Source organism: Balaenoptera acutorostrata, chromosome 6 (assembly GCF_949987535.1).
Source record: "Balaenoptera acutorostrata chromosome 6, mBalAcu1.1, whole genome shotgun sequence".
NCBI classification, from domain to species: domain Eukaryota; kingdom Metazoa; phylum Chordata; class Mammalia; order Artiodactyla; family Balaenopteridae; genus Balaenoptera; species Balaenoptera acutorostrata.
The window spans coordinates 112,761,449-112,785,434 of NC_080069.1; the positions used below are offsets into that span (position 1 = coordinate 112,761,449).

Below are 23,986 nucleotides of genomic sequence, written 5' to 3' on the forward strand. Positions count from 1 at the left end.
AGACTCAGCAAACGCTGGTTGGAACCCGACTCACCGTCTCACTTTGTTCAATGTTGTTGTGTTTGGTCCGCGATCATGGGAAACATGACTTCAAATGCTAATCCTGGGTGATTTCATCTGAGCCCAGGACTTCAGTTCCATACGCCCTGGATGCAGCTGACTCCCTGTCTTCTGTCTCTGGCACACACTTCTCTCTTGGGCTCCAGTCCCATGTAATTAGACGTCTCCACAGGCACCACAAATTCCACGTGGCCAGTACTCATCCATTGTCTCTCTCCTCACATCTACTCCTCCTGCGCTCCCTGTATCAGTAGATAGTACCGTGTCCCCAGGCCAGAAATCTGGGAGTCACCCTAGTTTCTACCTTCCCCCACATCACCCACCCGAACCCAGTCCCCCAATTCTGACATTTCTTTACACATTGTACCGACCTCAACTCCTCTCGTGTTCCTCAACTATTAATATTGGAAGAGCTTCCTAAGTCACCTGAAGCCCTGCAATCCAGGCTCTGTGCTGGGTGGTCCCATGTATGCTTTTCAATCCCTACAAGCAACCCTATGAGGTAGGCATTAAAGGGTGAGTCAGATGAAATTGCTATTTTTGTAGGTCAGAAACAGCCATAGGGATATCAGCAATTTCATATGGTCCAACCTAATACTGTTATCGCCACCCTATCACAGGTGAGGAAACTGGGACTTAAAGGGTAAGTTATTTCCCCAAGGCCAGACAGGTTGTACCGCAGGGGGCCAGAATCTGAACCCAGGTGTGGGTTCAAAACCCCAAAGGCTATACTTTTTCTGCTAAACCATATCATCTCTCAGGGTTCACGTACCAGTTCTACGAGGAAAGCTCACCACTTAACATTTTAAAATGTAATTAATAATAATATAGAGTAACTACCATTTATGTGCACCTACTATATGCCTTACATTCATTACTTTACTTAATCCCCACAGCTATGCTCTGAGAAATCTACTGATATTGATTTTTCTTTCTTATTTTTTTTTTTATTTTAAAAGATGTTTTTACTATGTGTTCTTGGGCAAAGCACCTAAGTTCTCTGCCTCAGTTTCCTCATGGATATGATGGGGATAATATATCTACCTCACAGGGGGTATCTTCAGGACTGAATGAGTTCATGCAGCAGTTCCCACCCTTTTTGGCACCAGGGACCGTTTTCGTGGAAGACAATTTTTCCAAGGACCGGGGTTGGGGGAGGTGGTTTCGGGATGATTCAAGCACATTACATTTATTGTGCACTTTATTTCTATTTTATTACATTGTAATATGTACTCAAATAATTATACAACTCACCATAATGCAGAATCAGTGGGAGCCCTGAGCTTGTTTTCACTTGCCACTCACTGATAGGTTTTTTTTTTTTTAAACATCTTTATTGGAGTATAATTGCTTTACAATGGTGTGTTAGTTTCTGCTTTATAACAAAGTGAATCAGCTATACATATACATACATCCCCATATCTCCTCCCTCTTGCGTCTCCCTCCTTATCCCACCCCTCTAGGTGGTCACAAAGCACTGAGCTGATCTCCCTGTGCTATGAGGCTGCTTCCCACTAGCTATCTATTTTACGTTTGGTAGTGTATATATGTCCATGCCACTCTCTCACTTTGTCCCAGCTTACCCTTCTCCCTCCCCGTATCCTCAAGTCCATTCTCTAGTAAGTCTGCATCTTTATTCCCATCTTGCCTCTAGGTTCTTCAGGACCATTTTTTTTTTTTTTTTTAGATTCCATATATATGTGTTAGCATATGGTATTTGTTTTTCTCTTTCTGACTTACTTCACTCTGTATGACAGTCTCTAGGTCCATCCACCTCACTACAAATAACTCAGTTTCATTCCTTCTTATGGCTGAGTAATATTCCATTGTATATATGTGCCACATCTTCTTTACCCATTCATCTGTCGATGGACACTTCAGTTGCTTCCATGTCCTGGCTATTGTAAATAGAGCTGCAATGAACATTTTGGTACATGACTCTTTTTGAATTATGGTTTTCTCAGGGTATATGCCCAGTAGTGGGATTGCTGGGTCGTATGGTAGTTCTATTTGTAGTTTTTTAAGGAACCTCCATACTGTTCTCCATAGTGGCTGTATCAATTTACATTCCCACCAACAGTGCAGGAGGGTTCCCTTTTCTCCACACCCTCTCCAGCATTTATTGTTTGTAGACTTTTTGATGATGGCCATTCTGACTGGTGTGAGATGATATCTCATTGTAGTTTTGATTTGCATTTCTCTAATGATTAATGATGTTGAGCATTCTTTCATGTGTCTGTTGGCAATCTGTATATCTTCTTTGGAGAAATGTCTATTTAGGTCTTCTGCCCATTTTTGGATTGGGTTGTTTTTTTTTAATGTTGAGCTGCATGAGCTGCTTGTAAATTTTGGAGATTAACCCTTTGTCAGTTGCTTCATTTGCAAATATTTTCTCCCATTCTGAGGGTTGTCTTTTCGTTTTGTTTATGGTTTCCTTTGCTGTGCAAAAGCTTTTAAGTTTCATTAGGTCCCATTTGTTTATTTTTGTTTTTATTTCCATTTCTCTAGGAGGTGGGTCAAAAAGGATCTTGCTGTGATTTATGTCATAGAGTGTTCTGCCTATGTTTTCCTCTAAGAGTTTGATAGTGTCTGGCCTTACATTTAGGTCTTTAATCCACTTTGAGTTTATTTTTGTGTATGGTGTTAGGGAGTGTTCTAATTTCATTCTTTTACATGTAGCTGTCCAGTTTTCCCAGCACCACTTATTGAAGAGGCTGTCTTTTCTCCACTGTATATTCTTGCCTCCTTTATCAAAAATAAGGTGACCATATGTGCGTGGGTTTGTCTCTGGGCTTTCTATCCTGTTCCATTGATCTATATTTCTGTTTCTGTGCCAGTACCATACTGTCTTGATGACTGTAGCTTTGTAGTATAGTCTGAAGTCAGGGAGCCTGATTCCTCCAGCTCTGTTTTTCTTTCTCAAGATTGCTTTGGCTATTCGGGGTCTTTTGTGTTTCCATACAAATTGTGAAATTTTTTGTTCTAGTTCTGTGAAAAATGCCAGTGGTAGTTTGATAGGGATTGCATTGAATCTGTAGATTGCTTTGGGTAGTAGAGTCATTTTCACAATGTTGATTCTTCCAATCCAAGAACATGGTATATCTTTCCATCTATTTGTATCATCTTTAAACTGATAGGGTTTTTTTTTTTATAGCTACTTTATTTATTTATTTATTTATTTATTTATTTATTTATTTATTTTGGCTGTGTTGGGTCTTCGGTTCGTATGAGGGCTTTCTCTAGTTGCAGCAAGCGGGGGCCACTCTTCATCGCGGTGCGGGGACCGCTCTTCATCGCGGTGTGCGGGCCTTTCACTATCGCGGCCCCTCCCATTGTGGGGCACAGGCTCCAGACGCGCAGGCTCAGTAGTTGTGGCTCACGGGCCCAGCTGCTCCGTGGCATGTGGGATCTTCCCAGACCAGGGCTCAAACCCGTGTCCCCTGCATTAGCAGGCAGATTCTCAACCACTGCGCCACCAGGGAAGCCCCTGATAGGGTTTTGATATGAGTCTGCAAGCAATTGATTTATTATGGTCTCTGTGCAGTCAAACCTCTCTGTGAATGATAATCTGTATTTGCAGCCACTCCCCAGTGCTAGCATCACCACCTCAGCTCCTCCCTCGCATGTGCAGTTCACAGTAGGGTTCACGCTCCTATGAAAATCTAGTGCTGCCGCTGATCTGACAGGAGGGGGAGCTCAGGCAGTAATGTGAGTGATGGGGAGTGGCTGTTAATACTGATGAAGCTTCGCTTGCTCGCCTGCCCGCCACTCACCTCCTGCTGTGTGGCCCAGTTCCTAACAGACCACAGACCGGTACCGGTCCTTGGCCTGGGGGTTGGCGACCCTTGAGTTCATGTATGTAAAGGTCTCTTAAAATATGGTGCTGGGCATATATTAAGTGCTACATAAATGTTCACTCTTATTATCTTTTTTGGGGGGTAGGGACTACCAGGTTTTCAGTTTATTAGCTATCGTTTCTTAGTTAAACATAAGTTATATATTTATAAGCTTTTTAAAAATTAAAATATAATCACATATAACATTATATTAGCTTCAGGTGTACAATATAATGATTTGATATTTGTATACATTGCAAGATGATCACTGCAATAAGTCTAGCTAACATCTTCCACCTTACATAGTTAATTTTTTTTTTTCCCCTTGGGATGAGAACTTTTAAGATCAACTCTCTCAGCAACTTCTAAATATACAATACAGTATTATTAACCGCAGTCACCATGCCGTACATTATATCCCCAAGACTTATTTATTTTATAAGTGGAAGCTTGTACCTTTTGACCACCTTCACCCATTTCGCCCCAAATATTTTAATTTTTTGCTTTATTCTTTAATATCCTTTGTGTATGTGCATGCTATTGTTTTTAATACTGTTACAAATAAAAGGTTCAGAGAAGTCAGGTGACCTGTGAATCACACAGCTGGAAGTGATGAGTCAAAACGCCAGGAAGGCAGGAAGGGTAAACAGCAAGAGAGGAGGAGGCAGGGAAGTCTGAGGTGACTCCGGGGACCGGGGGCATGAACCTGGGCACTTGCTGCCCTAAGTCCCAATGGCACGGACTGTCGCCGGGTCCGCCGGGACAGCACTGCGGTGCTGACGCTGCGGGGTGACCGTTCTGACCTCTGCCACAAGGGCACTGGGTGGAAACCGACATACCAAGAAACCAGTCTCCTCTGAGAATGTGGCCCGGCAGCCAAGTGCCTATCCAGGAAGCCCTAATCATTTACACCAGGACAGTAAGAACAAGATCTCCCGCAAGCCCCAGGATTTCAACCGCTGGTTTAAATTTCAAGGAGAAGCACGAAGGTGTTGACATGTAAGGAATTACTTTTACACGGCTTTGATCACCATGCAGCTCTGTGGCATTCTAAGTGAGCCTGATGGTTGGAAGGCGAGCTGGGCTGAGTTTCACAAAGGAACTCCCACTGTGCCCTAAAGGCCAGCTCTGTAAGCCACTTTTCCTTAAATAAACAGTCTGTTTCCCTCCCAGCTTTATTTCAATGGTAGCAGGTGGCCACTGGACAACAGGACTTTTGGCTAAGCTCTTGGATGGCTCACAGGCAATGTTGGCCCAGTGTCCCCTTCCTGACCTCGGTGGTCACCTGTAAGGAAACTTCCCTGCTTCCTTAATAAACCAGAGAGGGGCGGTGGAGGCCGTCTCTCTGTGTGCGAACAGGCTGCCCAACTGTTCCCCCCCAAATCCACCTTCCCTTTGGGGTTATCTCACGAGGCACTGTCCCCACCACAATGGACTTAGGACAGGAGGGGAGTTTGATTGTCTTTAATGCTCTGAACCAAGCATGGGCTCCAACTCTACTCAGTTCCCTGAAGCCCAGATGCCCCCAGGCTCTAAAAGACTTTAATAATGACTCAGAGGGGGCAGAAGGGAAATAAACACAGAGGTGAGCTACTAGCTCATTCTGTTTACAGACACTCTCATTCCAGCATGACAGGACTCTTCCACATGCCCTCAGATGGCAGAAGGCAGTGTTTTCCCATGACCTAGGAGCACAGCCAGATTCCCCAGAGGCTTGGCCATTAGATCCCCTGATGTTGATATTGGAAAGACCAACCTCTCTAGGGGATGCCTCACCTATGACCCATAAAGTCAGGATAGCTATGCTACAACCTCAACAGAACAGCATTTCAGGATCTCAGGATACAATCCCACCAACTAAACAGCCCATAGAGATATGTCTAAGAAATAGTAGGGTTTGTAACACTACAGCATAAATATCTTCATCCATCAAATGAAGATCAGAATAAACCTCTCTAGTCCAGCATTTCCCAGACGTGCATGACCAGGGAACACTTTAAAAATTATAATGCACTTGGAGAACGCTGAAGCAGCTCACATATGTTCAGATTAATAATGTGGACTGACTGTAATTTCAATGTATAAGATATGGTGATATGGTGACATTAGTCAACGGTGATATGAGTCAATATATATACTATAACATTAAACATACAACAGTTAATCCGAGACCATTTACTTTTTTGCCTTCAACTTGAATCCAAATAGGCATGATCTCTTTGTTAGTCTTTTGCCCGTATCATTTTGAAAGCATCCCATGGTTATCTAACAAAGGTCAAGAGCAGCAGAGATAAGTCTGAGTGTCTTTACTCTGATAAATTATTTTATTCCGAGCTTTAAGCCCTGTCTAAATATCTAGAAGCTGCTTCAAACATGTCACACAGTGGGAAGGAAAAGAACAAGAGAAAGAAATGATCATTTCTTGAGCATCCGGTGCCAGGTGCTGTGCAGCGTTCTTATTTAATCCTCTATCTTGTGTTCATTAGCCAACAGCCCTATGGGGCAATCATTGTCTGAATTTTATAGAGGCTGTAGAAATAATTCAAGGCCACAGGTGTAGCTATGGATGGTATCACTGCAAGTGTGGCCAGCTTCAGAACCCAAGCTTTTCCACTAGATCACTTTGGAAAAAGAAACGGGAGTATTTAGCCTCACCCTGTGTGTCACTACTTGTTTAGTATTTGCCTTCCTACTACACTAAAAGCTATGCAAGTACAAGAACTATGTCAGGTGTGTTCATCACAATAATCTCAGTGCCAAGTTCAATGCCACAGACTGAGAGCTCAGGAGACATGGATACAATTTTGAAATTTTGGAAAGGCTGTCCTAGGGTCTACAGGGAACATACATGTTTCACGGGACCAAGAGAGGCAAACTGCATCCAGCAGGGGCAGGGAAGGAAGGATGAGATACACGTAGAAAGGTCTCCACTCAGGAATATTTTAAAATTTAGAGCAGTCTCAAGGTAGAATGAACTGCCTAGAAAAATATTAAATTGCCCACTTCTGAAGATGATCACGTGTCCAGGTGCGGAGGGGATTCACCCAGAGGGGTGTGGGCTGGATGCCCTCTCAGGTCCTTTCCAATCCCTATGGTTCTTCGGTACCAACTTCTTCAACTCCAGGCCTAATCAGTGTCTCTGACTCACTCTGTGACTTGGCCGAGTCTCTTTCCCTCTCTGGGCCTCCGTTTCCTCATCTGTACAATGGAGGTGTCTGTCTGCTTAGGGCTACCAGCATTCTTTCTACACACTCTCTGATGAACAAGGGTTACGACGAGACTGCCAGAAGGATGGGGCTGTGCTCTCAGAGGGCACAGACCTTCCTCCCTCCTGCCGACACCCTCCCTGCGTGCTTGCTCTGACGGCCCAAGGCGGTGACTGAGGTTGCTTCCCCACCCAGGCAGGGAAACAGATGAGGGCCATCCTCATTCTGAAAGTAAGGTGGGAATCAGGGAAACTGTCATGTTAGACGTAATTCTGGAAAGTGTTAACTATTAAACACCTTCAAGCAATATAACAGGATTTGTGTTTGTTAAGCAAGAGAGATGAAGATATGTCTGTTCCACATAGATGCATGCATGGTTCTCAGTGAGGCTGGTACTGCCATCTAGGGAGGGTTTGGGGAATCTCTGGGAGAGTGTTTGCTTATCACAGTGAATGGAGAGTATTGCTGGCATTCGGTGGGCAGGGGCAGCCCAACTGTAGTGCACTGGGCAGTCGTGAAGTGAAAGACCTATTTATAGAGAACATGAAGATAGCCCAGAACCCAACTCTATGTCACATGCAAACAAAAAGAATTTTCCACATGATTTAAATGGAACATCAGAATTTTCCAGGGATGCAACAATCATGTAAACGGAGGGAAATTTATACTTTGCCCTTTTTTTCCTGGAATTTTGTCAAGAGTTGTTCAATATTTCAGAAGTGTCATATGACTGATGACATGGTGGTTTATAGTACCTGAGTCACTCATACAACATGCAGTGATTGCATATGAAAAATAGCTTGAAATGTCAAAAATAAAGAAATATCATATATATGTGTATATACACATATATATATGTATATATATATATATATAGAGAGAGAGAGAGAGAGAGAGACCCCATAATGTTTAATCAAATCGTCTTACTTTTCTTATATCCAAATTTCTTCATTACAGGTAGGCGCAAGCATTCAACCACTGCATTACGTCTTTTAGTGTACCAGTGCCAAAGTATTTACTTATTGAAACATATAACATACAGAACTTTTCCTTATTTTCTCCTTCAGAGAATTATTTAGGGTGGATTTGTTTGTTTGTATGTTTGTTTGCTATGTGTGTAGGTTGATTGTATTTCATTTCAGGATAGTAAAGATAATGTCACAAAATATTTTTTATAAAAGGAGAAGGACATCGAAATGACACTGTAGCAATGAGCACACTTAGCGCCTACCAGAAGAAACTAGGGCTTCTTGGAGAGTTGGAGGATTCCAAGGCTGCGGCAGGGAGAATTCAAGAAAAGCCTGGAACGTCTTGCTGGGCCAGAAGTAAGAGAGTGCTCAAAAGAGTCATAGGGACTGCTGACAGGACACGGGCCTCCACTGGCCAAATCTTGGGTACTTTGAACATTGAAATAAATAATGATAGTAAAGGATTATAATCCATCGAATCAAATAAGAATCCACCAGTCTACACTAATAGGCATGCATACATAGATAAATAAATGAGAAGGCAAAGTTCTTTCTTGCAGTAGAAACTCAACTAACAAGTGTAGAAGGAACGATGGAGTTAGACAATCACCATTTGGCAACCATCACAATAACTGATTCAAGCAAGAATCATTAACAGAGGTTAAAACTAGAGGGTGAAAGTTTGAGGAGTAACGGCATAGAAGGTAGTCTTCAAGCATCTTCCCACAAGATACTTATATTAATTAGGGGAAAATAGTAATTCTTCAGTGGAAATCTGGCAGACACCGCCTTAACCGAACAATTAAAGTTAACATCACCAGTAATAACACACACTGACATCATGTGCCCCCAGAGATGATATCCCTGTGAAAAACAAAGCACTGCTTCTGCACTATTCCTGCCAAACATGCATATCCCGAATCTAATCATGACGAAGACCCAGACAAACCCAAATTGAGGGGCAGTCTACTCAGTAACTAGCCTGTACTCGTCAAAAATGCCAATGTCATGAAACACACACAGAGACAAAGAAGCTTTTCCAGCTTCCAGGGGACTAAACAGGCATGACAATTAGATGGCATGTGTGATGTGGGACTTTCTGGTGCTATACGTTAGTGGGACGATGGTCCAAATCTGCATAAATTCTGGACACGACTAGACCAGATGACAGTGTCGGATTAATGTTAATTTCACAATGTTGATAATTACGCTGTGGTTATGAAAGAAAATGCTCTTTTATTTAGGAAAGGCACGCAGAAGCGTTTAGGGATAAAGGGGTATCATATATGTAACTTACTCTCAAAAAGGAGAGGGAGAGAGAGAGAGGGAAAGTAAAGGCGGAAAAATGTTGAGATTTGGGGTTGAGTGAAGGATGTATAGAAATTCTTTGTATTGTTCTTATAATTTTTCAGTAAGTCTGAAATTTTATCAAAATAAAACGTTAAAAGAAAACAGAAGGGGAACACTAGGTCCAAGAGGATGGAGAAATACTGCTGTTAGATCCACCCCAGCCAAAGAAATCCTTGTATCTTGTTCTTCTAATGTTCCTAGAAAACATACGGGGTTAATTTCAGAAGGAGGGGAGAAGCAGGGCTGTATGTTTGGGTGACAGGAAAGGACAAGAGAATGATTTCGTTAACAAGGCCGGAGAACTCAATTACGACCCCTTTCTAAATCCGAATCTCTACTTTGCTTCTCCTTTCATTAGGTCTCCTCCAAGAAGCAATTATACAGAAAGGAAGTTGAGCAAAAGAATAGGAGCGATTTTTTTCATTTCTTTGGAGATGAGGAAAGAAGGTACAGACAGGCAAGAGCAATTTTCATAATTTCTCTTTGAAAAAGGCACTGAAGTCAAAATTGGCTCCACCATTTTCCTGTAGAAAATTAGACATCTCAACTCAAGTGACTAAGGCGACATCACCAAGAACTTTTGCAGAAGGAAATGAAAGGACAGAAATTGAAGGGTGAAAGATGACCTTTTACTCGCTTTGGGAAGCAGGGTTTTCTTGACCTTTAAAATAGCCTCCCAGAAAAATGTTTACCTCTTTCACTTTTTTTTTTTTTTTCTATAAAGCGTGCCATTAGAGGGAAAAAAGCACATTAAAGCAATGGTCCTCTAATGATCATATTCACCTCAAAATTCCACATAATAGTAAATCAGTACTGCAAAGTAGCAAGATTAAAATAGCTGTGATTCAAAACACTAAATGTATTTGGGGCCCAACTGAAGTTTAGAAAATTAAACAATAGAGCTTCTACTCTTAAAAAGTATTAATGCATAGGGCTGTCTTGGGAGCGGGGAGGGGTGGTGGGGAATCTAAGGGGAAAAAAAGGTTAAGCCAAGCTGAAATGCCATTCAGTCAAAGAGAAGTCTTAGCTTTTTTCCTCTCCTAAATGATCTATCATCAAATAATGAGACAATTAGTCTCAAGACTAGATTTCTATTAAAAATTAAAATAAGTCCATTTCCACATTTCCCATAAGCCAGAAACACCCAGAATGCTCTGTCTAAGCATTCTTAGCTCCAGCTTAAATTTCCATCTTAAGACCACCAAACCTTTTTCATTGTTCATTCGTATCAGACAAATGCCTGCAGGTCCTTTTTGGGCTGCACATCGGGCAGATGGAGATGCATGTGACCAGGTTCCAGCTTCCCAGGGCCCCCAGTCTAAGAGGGACAGCAGATAAGTTAAGGTCCATTCACCGAGAGGTACAGTGTGCTTCTCATAGCATCCCTACGGTGCTACCGATGAGGAAACCGAGGCTCAGAGTGATTGACTTGCCCAAGGTACATATTGAGAGAGTGATGGAGGAAGGGTTTTAACCTAGTTCTATACTGACCCCAAACCTTTGCCTCACTCCCGCTCAGCCAGGAACACTGAAAGAAAATGCTGTGTTTGGGGGTTCTATAATTGAGAGAGAGTATAGAATTGGGGTCCCTGGGTCAGGGCGGCAGGAGAGCGGGACAGGGAGGGGGAGAGGAGTTGTCAGAAAAGGTCTTCATAGATTTGTTGACATCAGCTCTAACACAGGGAAACTCAGTAAGAGTTTGTCAAGTGGACAAACTTAGGGAGGGAATCCTCGGCAAAAGAAACAGTCAAGAGGTGCGAGAGCCTGGGCAAACGTGAATCTTTCTGAATGTGCTTTGGAGGGAACCAACAGGAAGGATGTCTTGGCTTAGCCAACATTTGCCCACAACACAGGACGACTCGGGAAGGAAGGTGCAGACACAGCTTCAGTCAGCCTCCTGGGACAGGGTGGGTGCAGGTGAGGAGACTCTCACTGCCCTGGGTGCCGGGCCTCGGCCAGCCTTGAAGGGCAGGTCCAGATGCAGCTGTAGGGCAGCCTTCATTACCAGCACTTCCCCACGCCCCAGGCTACGCTGACCCAGCATTAGCAAGATGACTGATTACGGAAGGCCCTTTGTGCTCCACCTGAAACCTTGGCAGCAAAAATTTGTGCAGAATGTTAATTCCCACGGGGAGTTTATGGAAGTCCAGGAAAGCCAACTCACAGAATCACAAAAGATTAGAACTGGAAGGGACCTGGTGATGCTCTACAATCTTTTCCTCTTGCAGTGGAAGCACTGAAGCCTCAGGGCGAGGGGATAGATGACTTGGCCAGGTTCCCAGAGCCAGAGGCGGTACCAGGACATAACACCAAAAGCACAGGTAACAAAAGCAAAAATCAACAAGTGGAAATATATCAAACTAAAAAGCTTCTGCACAGCAAAAGAAATAATAAAATGAAGAGGCAGCCTATGAAATGGGAGAAAACATTTGCAAACCATATATCCGATAAGGGGTGAATATCTAAATTACATAAGGAACTCATAGAACTCAATAGCAAAAAAAAAAAAAAAAATCCGATTTTAAAATGGGCAGAGGACTTGAAAAGACATTTTTCCGAACAAAGGACATACGAATGGCCAACAGGGATGTGAGAAGAGGCTCAATATCACTAATCATCAAGGAAATGCAAATCGAAACCACAATGAGATACCACCTCACACCTGTTAGCGAGAATGTAAATTGATACAGTCACTATGGAAAACAGTATGGAGGTTCCTCAAAAAATTAAGAATAGAACTACCATATGGTCCAGCTATTCCACTCCTGGGTATATATCTGAATAAATTAAAATCAGTATCTTGAAGGGTTATCTGCACCCCCATGTTCACTGCAGCATTATTTGCAATAACCAACAGGTGGAAACAACCTTAGTGTCCATCAATGGATGAATGGATGAAGAAAATGTAACATATATATATATATCCAAGTTAGAGTTTTCTACACACACACACACACACACACACACACACACACACACACAGAGGAATATTATTCAGATACAGGAAAGAAGGAAATCCTGCCATTTGCAACAACATGGATTGACCTCGAGGGTATTATGCTAAGTGAAATAAAACAAATACTGTATTCTCCCACTTGATAGTGAGAAAGACAAATACTGGATGATGTCGTTTGTATGTGGAATCTAAAAAAAAGTCAAACTTATAGAAACAGAGGGTAGAATGATGGTTGCCAGGGGCTGGGGGATGGGGGAAATGGGCAGATATTGGTCAAAAGGTACAAACTTCTAGTTATAAGACGAGTAAGTTCTGGGGAGCTAATGTACAGAGTGGTGACTGTAGTTGACAATACTGTATTATATACCTGAAAATTGCTAAGAGATTAGATGTTAAATGTTCTCACTACAAAAAAAAATTGTAACTATGTGAGGTGATGGATGTAATACCTAACCTGATTGTGGCCATCATTTCATAATACATACGTGGATCAAATCATCGTGTTGTATACCTTAAACTGACCCAATATTATATGTCAATTACATCTCAATAAAGCTGGAGGGGGGAAGAAAAATAAACAGGGGGAGCCAGGACTTGAACCCAGGTGTCCTGACTCTGGCCCAGTGTTTCATTCCACATTAATTGATTGCATAGGAGCTTTTTCTGATGTTTTCCATCACCCATCTTCCCCATCGCGTATTACTCCGATTCCCATAGCACGTGTGCTTAATTCCATCACAGCCTGTATCAGCTTATACCATCTATCTCCTTTGCTAAGCAGGGCCCTCCCTTTTAAGCAGAGACCCCATCTTTCGTCTTTGACTCTCCAGTCCACCAGTGCTGGACACATAAAAGAGATTCAGTAAATGTTTGTTGTCATTAAAGGAAATTATGGCAGAGTCAGAAGACATGGGTCTTAGTCCTGGCTACAGGTACCTATAAGCCATGTGACTCTGGGCAAGTTACTTAACCCCCTGAATCTCAGCTCTCTCATCTGTAAGGTGATGAATAAGAACATGATGCAGTGGGAAGAAAATGGGATCTTGACCCAATAAATGTCTGAATGAATGAATGAATCAGTGAGTGATCACCCTTCTATACCGGAAACTCCATGAGGGCAAGGATACATCTAACTTGTTTTGTATCCCAGCACACTTAGCAGGTCTCAGAAAATGTCTGAACGAAACCAAGTCAGAGATCTAAGTGTGCTAGCAGTTGTAGAGTCATGTTATAACCACGGGCAAGTACCTTCAATTCGGAATCTCTATTATTTCATCTGTAAATTGGAGGTAATGATACCTCCCCAAATTGAGTGAGAAGCAAAAAAGGTCATGTCTATCAGAAGCGCTTGGTAAACTGCAAAGTACTGCACAGACGCCAGTTGTCCCCTGGGCTATTTAAAAGGACTTCCTGATGAACAGGACCTAAGGATGCTTGTCCAGAGAGGAGCAGCATCTCGAGTTTCAGATGATATCAGTTTTCCAATAAACAAACCGAGCTGTTAAGCGAGGGGCACGAGAACAGCATGACATATCTAAGCAGGAGGTGAAGTTCTATTTTGGGCAACAAAGGAAAGAAAACTTGAAGCAGATGGGGAGGTGAAGCCATGGCTCCTACAGAGTCTTTGCCAGCGGCCCTGAATCACCTGCCTTCTTCTGACAGCTGGAGTCCCCTCGTCTCCGTCTTTTACTAGTTATTCACAACCCTGGGCCACTGCTTCAGCCTCTCGGGATGCCGTGCCGCACCAGCAGGAGGCGTTCTGGCTTCTGCACGGGCTCCCGAGCTTGCTGAGGAAGCCTGAGAGCTCTGGGTGGGGGTGGGGTTGGGGGCATCACAGGGAAAGGCTGGCGGCCGACCACCCGGAGCTGTCACTGGCTGGCATCGCTTCGGTGAGCTCCTCATGGCTCAACTCTGGCCTGCACTTCTGTAAAGTGACAGGCTGGGTCCTGCTGATACCCTTGGCCGCAGAGAAGCTGACTTTTGATGACTAAACTCACAAGAGATGAAATTTTTAAACCATAGCATCTGCGTACTAATCTGCGATTCAATCTAGCAAATATACTTGAGTTCCAACTATGCACAGGCCCTGTGATAGGCACCGGCGATACAAAGGTAAATAAGATGAACCCAGTCACTCGTTGCCCTTGTGGTACTTAGAGCAGGAAAGGAAGATAATTAGATGTGTAGTCACTAAGCAGTGTGATAGGCATAAGTACCCTAAAGAGAGGAAAACAAGGTACCCCCTCAGGCATGGGGGGCAGAGGAGGCTTTACAGAGAAAGTGAAAGATAAGCAGCGTTCTGAAGAATTGGCAAAATAGGTCAGGCGAAAGAAGGCAGCCTTGCAAGCGGCAGCAAGTGCCCCAGGCAAAGGGAGAGGCGTGTACAAAATGCAGAGGTGGCAGAGGCTGGGGTGCCGCTGAGTGCCTACAAAGTTGACTATGGAAGGAGACAAGAGGAAGAGGTCGGAAATGGTGCGAGCTGAGGCCGCAGAGGTCGGAGGGGCTCTACAAGGCGCGTGCAGAGGTCCAAACCTCACACTCTGGATAAACCATCAGGTGGTCCGAAGTCAGCCATATCAGCATCTTGTATATATGAAGGAAAGTGATTCAAATAATCTACTCACCAGAAGGTTCTTTGGCAAGCGTGGAATCAGGACAAGGAATATAAGCTCCAGGTTGCAGGTTTTCTTTCTGCTTGACTCTGACCCACTTAGAACTGCACATTTTCCCAGTTCCTAAACCCAGTGGAGAACATTGTTCTCTGGGGTTTTTTGCAAATAATGTGTTTCATTCAGCCTTGAGGAGCTGAATCAATAAAAGCTAACTGAGGATGAAGCTGGAGAGGAAAACGGAAGGACCCCATGCTTTCCGGTTCCCCCCAAGAAACTGCAAACCATTATTGACCAAGTTTTGGGCTTGATTTGCTGAAAAATTCTTCTGCTACGAAATGCAAACTCCTTCACCATAATAAATACTGTTGTGATAACAAAACTGTACTTTTCTCAAATACCCAGATGGAAGACCATATGCAAAATAAACTCTAAGGAATTTTTTTTATTGGCCATCTGCGAAAATTGGAAAGAAAGCCAACATCCTCCTCTAGACTTCACAAAAATTTCCACTGAGAATCCTGCTTGCTTCTGCCTAGTGCCACCTGCTGATTGTATCTGGGTACCAGTTTTGCAAATGGATGGGGGGTAGGGATGCAGATCTCCCCCTTTCTTGAACAAAGTAAATTTAATCCTAATTGACGGAAGAAATAAAATACTCACATATTGTCAGGTTTTAGAATGTTTTATAGCTACTCACACCTCTTCCTGTTGTTGGCAGGAATCCCAGAGCACCACCCCCCAAAACACACACCTCTGAGAGCTCACTTCCAAGGCACTGGGAAGACATTGTTTAACCTCACAATTAAGTGTGCTGTTATTGAAGCCTCGTGCCTGGCTTTACATGTCACAAATGTAAATGCACATATCCTTTAATACAGCAATTCTATTTTGAGATTTCTATCTGAAGGAAATGCTGGCACAGGTGTATAAAGATACCTGTACGAGGGTGTTCCCTACAGCATTATTTGTTGAACCAAAAAAATATGAGAATTACCTAAATGTTCATCAATAGGGGAATGCTTTTAAAAGTTATGGTGCATTCATACAATGGAATACTATGCAGCAGTGACGTAAGTGAGGAATAAGTGACAGGGCCAGGGGTTTCCAGCAAACAGCTAAGGTGGGGTCTCATAGTCTTATTCCGCCTATGCCAGACCCTGAATCAGCAGATTCCAAATTAGTGCTCTTTTAGAAACAAAGAAATCCTCCTTTATATTAGAGAACTCTCCAGTTCTAAGAACCTTCAGCTTCTCCCAAGCGAAACAACCAAAAAATGGACAAAATATAGTAAGTCCCCTACATACAAACCTTCAAGCTGAGAACTTTCAAAGATGTGAACATGCATTCACATGTCCAGTCACGTAAGTTAGTTCACGTGTCTGGCGTACATTGTCACGTGCGTGCATCCTCTACAAGTGGTTGTGCTTTTGTGTACTTCACTGTACAGTACGGTATAGAGTACAGTAGTACAGTATCTTTATTTCAAGCCCAGGATGTCCGAAAGCAAGCGTAAAAGCAGCGGTGACATAGCTGGTACTGCTAAGAAGCGCCAAGCGATAACGATGGAAACAAAAGTGAAAATAATTGAGAGGGTGGAGCAAGGCAAAAAGATGGTAGACGTCGCTTGTTCTTACAACATGAATTGTTCAACCATCAGCATGAATCTAAAGAACAAGGACAAGATCATGGAACATGTGAAGTCTGCTGTGCTGATGATGTCGACAATAATATCAAAGAAGCATGGAAAACTGACGGAGGAGATGGAGAAACTTCTCAGTGTGTGCATGCAGGATCAGCATCAGCTTTGAGTCCCTCTCAGCTTAATGCTGATTCAAGAGGAAGCTAAAAGCCTTTATGAAGACCTGAAGAAGAAACACGGCGAAGAATCAGAGGGCGCATCTTTTAATGCCTTCCATGGCTGGTTTCATCGGTTCAAGGCTAGAGCCAACCTTCACAACGTAAAATTAAGTGGAGAGGCAGCGAGTGCAGATAGGGTAGCTGCCCAGGATGAGGAGTCCAAAGAGATTTTTAGCAACTTGGTGACCCTCAGCAAGAAGCTGGAGCTAGATCTGCAAGAGGACGACTTCACTGAACTCCTTGCTGTGCAACACAAGGAGCTTACTAATGAAGACCTGATGGAATTGGAGGCCCAGAGAAAGGACGAAGAGAGGCAAGAGGAAGAAGAAGTAACTGAAGAACTGAAGAGATTCACGACACAGGAAATGGCAAGGGGGTTTTCTTTATGTGAGGAGGCACTGTTAGTATTTGAGGCACAGGACCCGAACGTAGAACAGTACACAAAGGTTGCAGCAGCTGTTCAGAATGCAATCCAGTGACATGGTGGTGTCATCTATGATGAGAAAAAAAGAGCTACTATCCAGACATCACTGGATCGTTTTTTCAAGCGGGTAGATAGACTTGAATCCAGCAAGGAACCAGAACCTGTGCCATCAACATCAGGCATGAATGAAATTGCAGCTTGCCCTCCATCTCCTATTGCTGACGGTCCTTCAGGTCTACCATCTCCCACCTCCTCTCCCTCCTCCAGTCAGTAACTCTTCTTGCCTGTTCACTCAATGCCAGCCCCTGTATGCCAGCTGTTGTACTGTACTACTGTACTTTTCAAGATACTGTACTGTAAGATTAAAAACTATTTTTGTGTGTTTTTTATGTATTATTTGTGTGAAAAGTATTATAAACCTATTACGGTACAGTACTATATAACCTATTGTGTTAGTTGGGTACCTAGGCTAACTTTGTTGGACTTAATGAACAAATTGGACTTACGAATGTGCTCTTGGAATGGAATTTGTTTGTATGTAGGGGGCTTACTGTATATTAAACAATGGTTTTCAAGGCACTGGACATCGAGCAACAAAGAACAGTGATTCCTGAGAGATGGGAATCAAATGATATGAGCTCTGTGATTGTCTCAGCTTACTGTCTTGTGGGAGAGTCCAGGCTGTAGCACAGAGATACAGAACTCTGGTGGAGCCCAGTGGACAATCTGAGTTGAGAAAATGAAACTATGAGTCAAGGGAGACTAAGATAGCCAGAGTTCTCAGGGAAGAGTCCTGGAGAGACTTTTGCACAAAGAGAGAACTCTGGAGATCCACAGAGAGTCTCCCTTGCATATTTAGCTGAGTACAGATCAGTGCATGCTTGTGAGGCAACCACCTGATGCCGAGGAAAGAGCCACCTGGAAGTACTGGAGGTAACAGTGCCTGGAGCCACACAGAACCTGGAATAGCGTCTGTTCTCACCAACCAGACTGGTAAACACCATTATGCACAGAGCATTAGGAAGAGTACATATACAATCCTTGCCCCAGTAGTGATGAATAACTAGCCTTAGATGGAGCACTACTCCAGTCCTGCCTAGCAAACTTTGAAAACAAGAACCCAAACCTATTTCCATGTAACTTAACTGGATCCCACAACAAAGTTCAAGAATATATATAGGAATGCAAAAATACCCAACATCCAAATAAAGTTAAGATTCACCAAGTCTGGCATCCAGCTAAAAATTACCAGGCATGAAAAGAGGCAAGGAAATATGAGCCATATGAAGAAAAAAACCAATCAATCAAAACCAACCCAGAATGGACACAAAATTAGAATTAGCAGACAATGACATTAAAACAGTTGTTATAATGCATTTCATACGTTAAAAAAGCTAAGTAAAACTATGGAAGATATTTTAAAAGACCCAAATCTAGCTTCTAGAAATAAAAACTACAATGTGTGAGATGAAAAGTGGACCAAATAGGATTAACAGCAGATTAGACATTAAAGAAGAAAAAAGTAGTGAACATGAAGACAAAAACAATAGAAATTTAAAATGAAACAAAATTTTTAAAAAATGAACAGAGCATCAGTGAACTGTGAACTGTGGGACACTTTCAAATGACCTAATATATGTGTCATTGGTGTCCCCCAAATGAGAGGAGGTGGGATGGACAGAAAAAGACCTGAAGAAATAATGGACAAATATTTTTCAAATTTTATGAAAATTATAAACCCACAAATCTAAAAGCTCAATGACCCCCAAACATGAAAAACATAGACAAAATTATGCCAAAGCACATCACAATCAAATTATTCAAAAACAGTAATAAAGAGAAAATATTAAAAGCAGCCGGAGAGAAAGGACATGTTATATACAGAAGATCAAAGATAAGGGTTAAAACAGATTTGCTGTCAGAAACAATACAAGCAAGAAGACAGAGGAGTAACATACTAAAAGATTTGAAAGAAAAAAAAAATATATCAATCTAGAATTGTATATCTAGAGAAAATATCTTTCAAAACCAAAGACAAAATAAACTTTAATAAATACAAACATTGAAAGAATTCATCACCAAAAGATCCTTAACACAAGCTAAAGGAAACTCTTTAGGCTAAAGAAAAATTACACAAAACAGAAATGTGAATCTACACAAAGTAATAAAAACCACTGGAAATGGTAACCGCATGAGTACATGTATGATTTTTTCTTCTTGTTATTTAAATCTCTTTAAAATACAATAGAGTGAGGAGATTGGTTTAAGATGGCAGAGTAGGGGCTTCCCTGGTGGTGCAGTGGTTGAGAATCTGCCTGCCAATGCAGGGGACACGGGTTCGAGCCCTGGTCTGGGAAGATCCCACATGCCGCGGAGCAGCTGGGCCCGTGAGCCACAATTACTGAGCCTGCGCGTCTGGAGCCTGTGCTCCGCAACAAGAGAGGCCGCGATAGTGAGAGGCCCGCGCACCGCGATGAAGAGTGGCCCCCACTTGCCACAACTAGAGAAAGCCCTCGCACAGAAACGAAGACCCAACATAGCCATAAATAAATAAAGATAAATAATTGTTTAAAAAAAAAAAAAAAAAGATGGCAGAGTAGAAGGACGTGCTCTCATTCCCTCTTGTGAGAACAACAGAATCACAACTAACTGCTGAACAATCATCGATAGGAAGACACTGGAACTCACCAAAAAAGATACCCCACAATCAAAGAAAAAGGAGAAGCCACAGTGAGACAGTAGTAGGGGCAAAATCACAATAAAATCAAATCCCATAACTGCTGGGTGGGTGACTCACAAACTGGAGAACACTTATACCACAGAAGTCCACCCACTCGAGTGAAGGTTCTGAGCCCCACGTCAGGATTCCCAACCTGGGGGTCCAACAACGGGAGGAGGAATTCCAAGAGAATCAGACTTTGAAGGCTAGCAGGGCTTGACTGCAGGACTTCGACAGGACTGCGGGAAACAGAGACTCCACTCTTGGAGGGCACACACAAATACTGTGTGCATCGGGACCCAGGGGAAGGAGCAGTGACCCCATAGGAGACTGAACCAGACGTACCTGCTAGTGTTGGAGGGTCTCCTGCAGAGGTGGGGGGTGGCACTGCCTCACCATGAGGACAAGGACACTGGCAGCAGAAGTTCTGGGAAGTACTCCTTGGCGTGAGCCCTCCCAGAGTCAGCCATTAGTCCCACCAAAGAGCCCAGGTAGGGTCCAGTGTTGGGTCCCCTCAGGCCAAACAACCAACAGGGAGGGAACCCAGCCCCACCCATCAGCAGTCAAGTGGATTAAAGTTTTACTGAGCTCTGCCCACCAGAGCAACAGTCACCTCTACCCACCACCAGTCCCTCCCATCAGGAAACTTGCACAACTTAGCCTCATAGCTAGATAGCCTCATCCACCAGAGGGCAGACAGCAGAAGCAAAAAGAACTACAATCCTGCAGCCTGTGGAACAAAAACCACATTCACAGAAAGATAGACAAGATGAAAAGGCAGAGGGCTATGTACCAGATGAAGGACCAAGATAAAACCCCAGAAAAACAACTAAATGAAGTGGAAATAGGCAACCTTCCAGAAAAAGCATTCAGAATAATGATAGTGAAGATGATCCAGGACCTCGGAGGCAAAGATGGAGAAGATGCAAGAAATGTTTAACAGAGACCTAGAAGAATTAAAGAACAAACAAACAGAGATGAACAATACAATAACTGAAATGAAAACTACACTAGAAGGAATCAATAGCAGAATAACTGAGGCAGAAGAACGGATAAGTGACCTGGAAGACAGAATGGTGGAATTCACTGCTGCGGAACAGAATAGGGAAAAAAGAATGAAAAGAAATGAAGACAACCTAAGAGACCTCTGGGACAACATTAAACGCAACAACATTCGCATTATAGGGGTCCCAGAAGGAGAAGAGAGAGAGAAAGGACCCGAGAATATATTTGAAGAGATTATAGTTGAAAACTTTCCTAACATGGGAAAGGAAATAGCCACCCAAGTCCAGGAAGCGCAGAGAGTCCCATACAGGATAAACCCAAGGAGAAACACCCTGAGACACATAGTAATCAAATTAGAAAAAATCAAAGACAAAGACAAATTATTGAAAGCAGCAACAGAAAAACGATAAATAACATACAAGGGAACTCCCATAAGGTTAACAGCTGATTTCTCAGCAGAAACTCTACAAGCCAGAAGGGACTGGCATGATATACTTAAAGTGATGAAACGGAAGAACCTACAACCAAGATTACTCTACCCGGCAAGGATCTCATTCAGATTCGATGGAGAAATCAAAAGCTTTACAGACAAGCAAAAGCTAAGAGAATTCAGCACCACCAAACCAGCTCTACAACAAATGCTAAAGGAACTTCTCTAAGTGGGAAACACAAGACAAGAAAAGGACCTACAAAAACAAACCCAAAACAATTAAGAAAATGTCATAGGAACATACATATCGATAATTACCTTAAACGTGAATGGATTAAATGCTCCAACCAAAAGACACAGCTTGCTGAATGGATACAAAAACAAGACCCATCTATATGCTGTCTACCAGAGACCCACTTCAGACCTAGGGACACATACAGACTGAAAGTGAGGGGATGGAAAAAGATATTCCATGCAAATGGAAATCAAAAGAAAGCTGGAGTAGCAATACTCATATCAGATAAAATAGACTTTAAAGTAAAGAATGTTACAAGAGACAAGGAAGGACACTACATAATGATCAAGGGATCAATCCAAGAAGAAGATATAACAATTATAAATATATATGCACCCAACATAGGAGCACCTCAATACGTAAGGCAACTGCTAACAGCTATAAACGAGGAAATCAACAGTAACACAATAATAGTGGGGACTTTAACACCTCACTTACACCAATGGACAGATCACCCAAAATGAAAATAAAAAAGGAAACGGAAGCTTTAAATGACACAATAGACCAGATAGATTTAATTGATATTTATAGGACATTCCATCCAAAAACAGCAGATTACACTTTCTTCTCAAGTGCGCACGGAACATTCTCCAGGATAGATCACATCTTGGGTCACAAATAAAGCCTCAGTAAATTTAAGAAAATTGAAATCATATCAAGCATCTTTTCTGACCACAAGGCTATGAGATTAGAAATGAATTACAGGGAAAAAAATTAAAAAACACAAACACATGGAAGCTAAACAATACATTACTAAATAACCAAGAGATCACTGAAGAAATCAAAGAGGAAATCAAAAAATACCTAGAGACAAATGACAATGAAAACACGATGATCCAAAACCTATGGGATGCAGCAAAAGCAGTTCTAAGAGGGAAGTTTACAGCTATACAAGCCTACCTCAAGAAACACGAAAAATCTCAAATAACAGCTTAACCTTACACCTAAAGGAACTAGAGAAAGAAGAACAAACAAAACCCAAAGTTAGCAGAAGGAAAGAAATCATAAAGATCAGAGCAGAAATAAATGAAATAGAAACAAAGAAAACAATAGCAAAGATCAATAAAACTAAAAGCTCGTTCTTTGAGAAGATTAAATTGATAAACCATTAGCCAGATTCATCAAGAAAAAGAGGGAGGGCTTCCCTGGTGGCGCAGTGGTTGAGAGTCTGCCTGCCAATGCAGGGGACACGGGTTCGTGCCCTGGTCCGGGAAGATCCCACATGCCGCGGAGCGGCTGGGTCCGTGAGCCACAACTACTGAGCCTGCGCGTCTGGAGCCTGTGCTCCGCAACAAGAGAGGCCGCGATAGTGAGAGGCCCGCGCACCGCGATGAAGAGTGGCCCCCGCTTGCCACAACTAGAGGAAGCCCTCGCACAGAAACGAAGACCCACCACAGCCATAAATAAATAAATAAACCTTTAAAAAAAAAAAAAAGAAAAAGAGGGAGAGGACTCAAATAAATAAAATTAGAAATGAAAAAGAAGTTACAACAGACACCGCAGAAATACAAAGCATCCTAAGAGACTACTGCAAGCAACTGTATGCCAATAAAATGGACAACCTGGAAGAAATGGACAAATTCTTAGAAAGGTATAACCTTCCGAGACTGAACCAGGAAGAAATAGAAAATATGAACAGACCAATCACAAGTAATGAAATTGAAACTGTGATTAAAAATCTTCCAACAAACAAAAGTCCAGGACCAGATGGCTTCACAGGTGAATTCTATCAAACATTTAGAGAAGAGCTAACACCCATCCTTCTCAAACCCTTTAAAAAAATTGAGGAGGAAGGAACACTCCCAAACTCATTCTATGAGGCCACCATCACCCTGATACCAAAACCAGACAAAGAAACTACAAAAAAAGAAAATTACAGACCAATATCACTGATGAATATAGATGCAAAAATCCTCAACAAAATACGAGCAAACAGAATCCAACAGCACATTAAAAGGATCATACACCATGATCAAGTGGGATTTATCCCAGGGATGCAAGGATTCTTCAATATACGCAAATCAATCAATGTGATACACCATATTAACAAATTGAAGAATAAAACCCATATGATCATCTCAATAGATGCAGAAAAAGCTTTTGACAAAATTCAACACCTGTTTATGATAAAAACTCTCCAGAAAGTGGGCATAGAGGGAACCTACCTAACATAATAAAGGCCATATATGACAAACCCACAGCAAACATCATTCTCAATGGTGAAAAACTGAAAGCATTTCCTCTAAGATCAGGAACAAGGCAAGGATG

The 23,986-nt window shown here is 42.4% G+C and overlaps 1 protein-coding gene across 8 annotated transcripts in view; it reads right to left on the bottom strand.

Annotated features, from left to right (window-relative positions):
• The window catches only part of TTLL11 (tubulin tyrosine ligase like 11), a 274,872-nt gene that overhangs the window by 180,492 nt on the left and 70,394 nt on the right, over positions 1–23,986 (bottom strand). For 2 of the 8 annotated variants that reach the window (XM_057548849.1, XM_028165468.2), the window contains exon 1: positions 15,001–15,292. The exons of 5 other annotated variants lie outside the window; for them this stretch is intronic. The gene's annotated coding sequence lies outside the window, so the exon portion shown is untranslated. Of the gene's footprint in view, positions 1–34; positions 168–15,000; positions 15,293–23,986 lie in introns of those variants that run through there. One more of the 8 variants, XM_057548848.1, reaches the window with a different exon arrangement.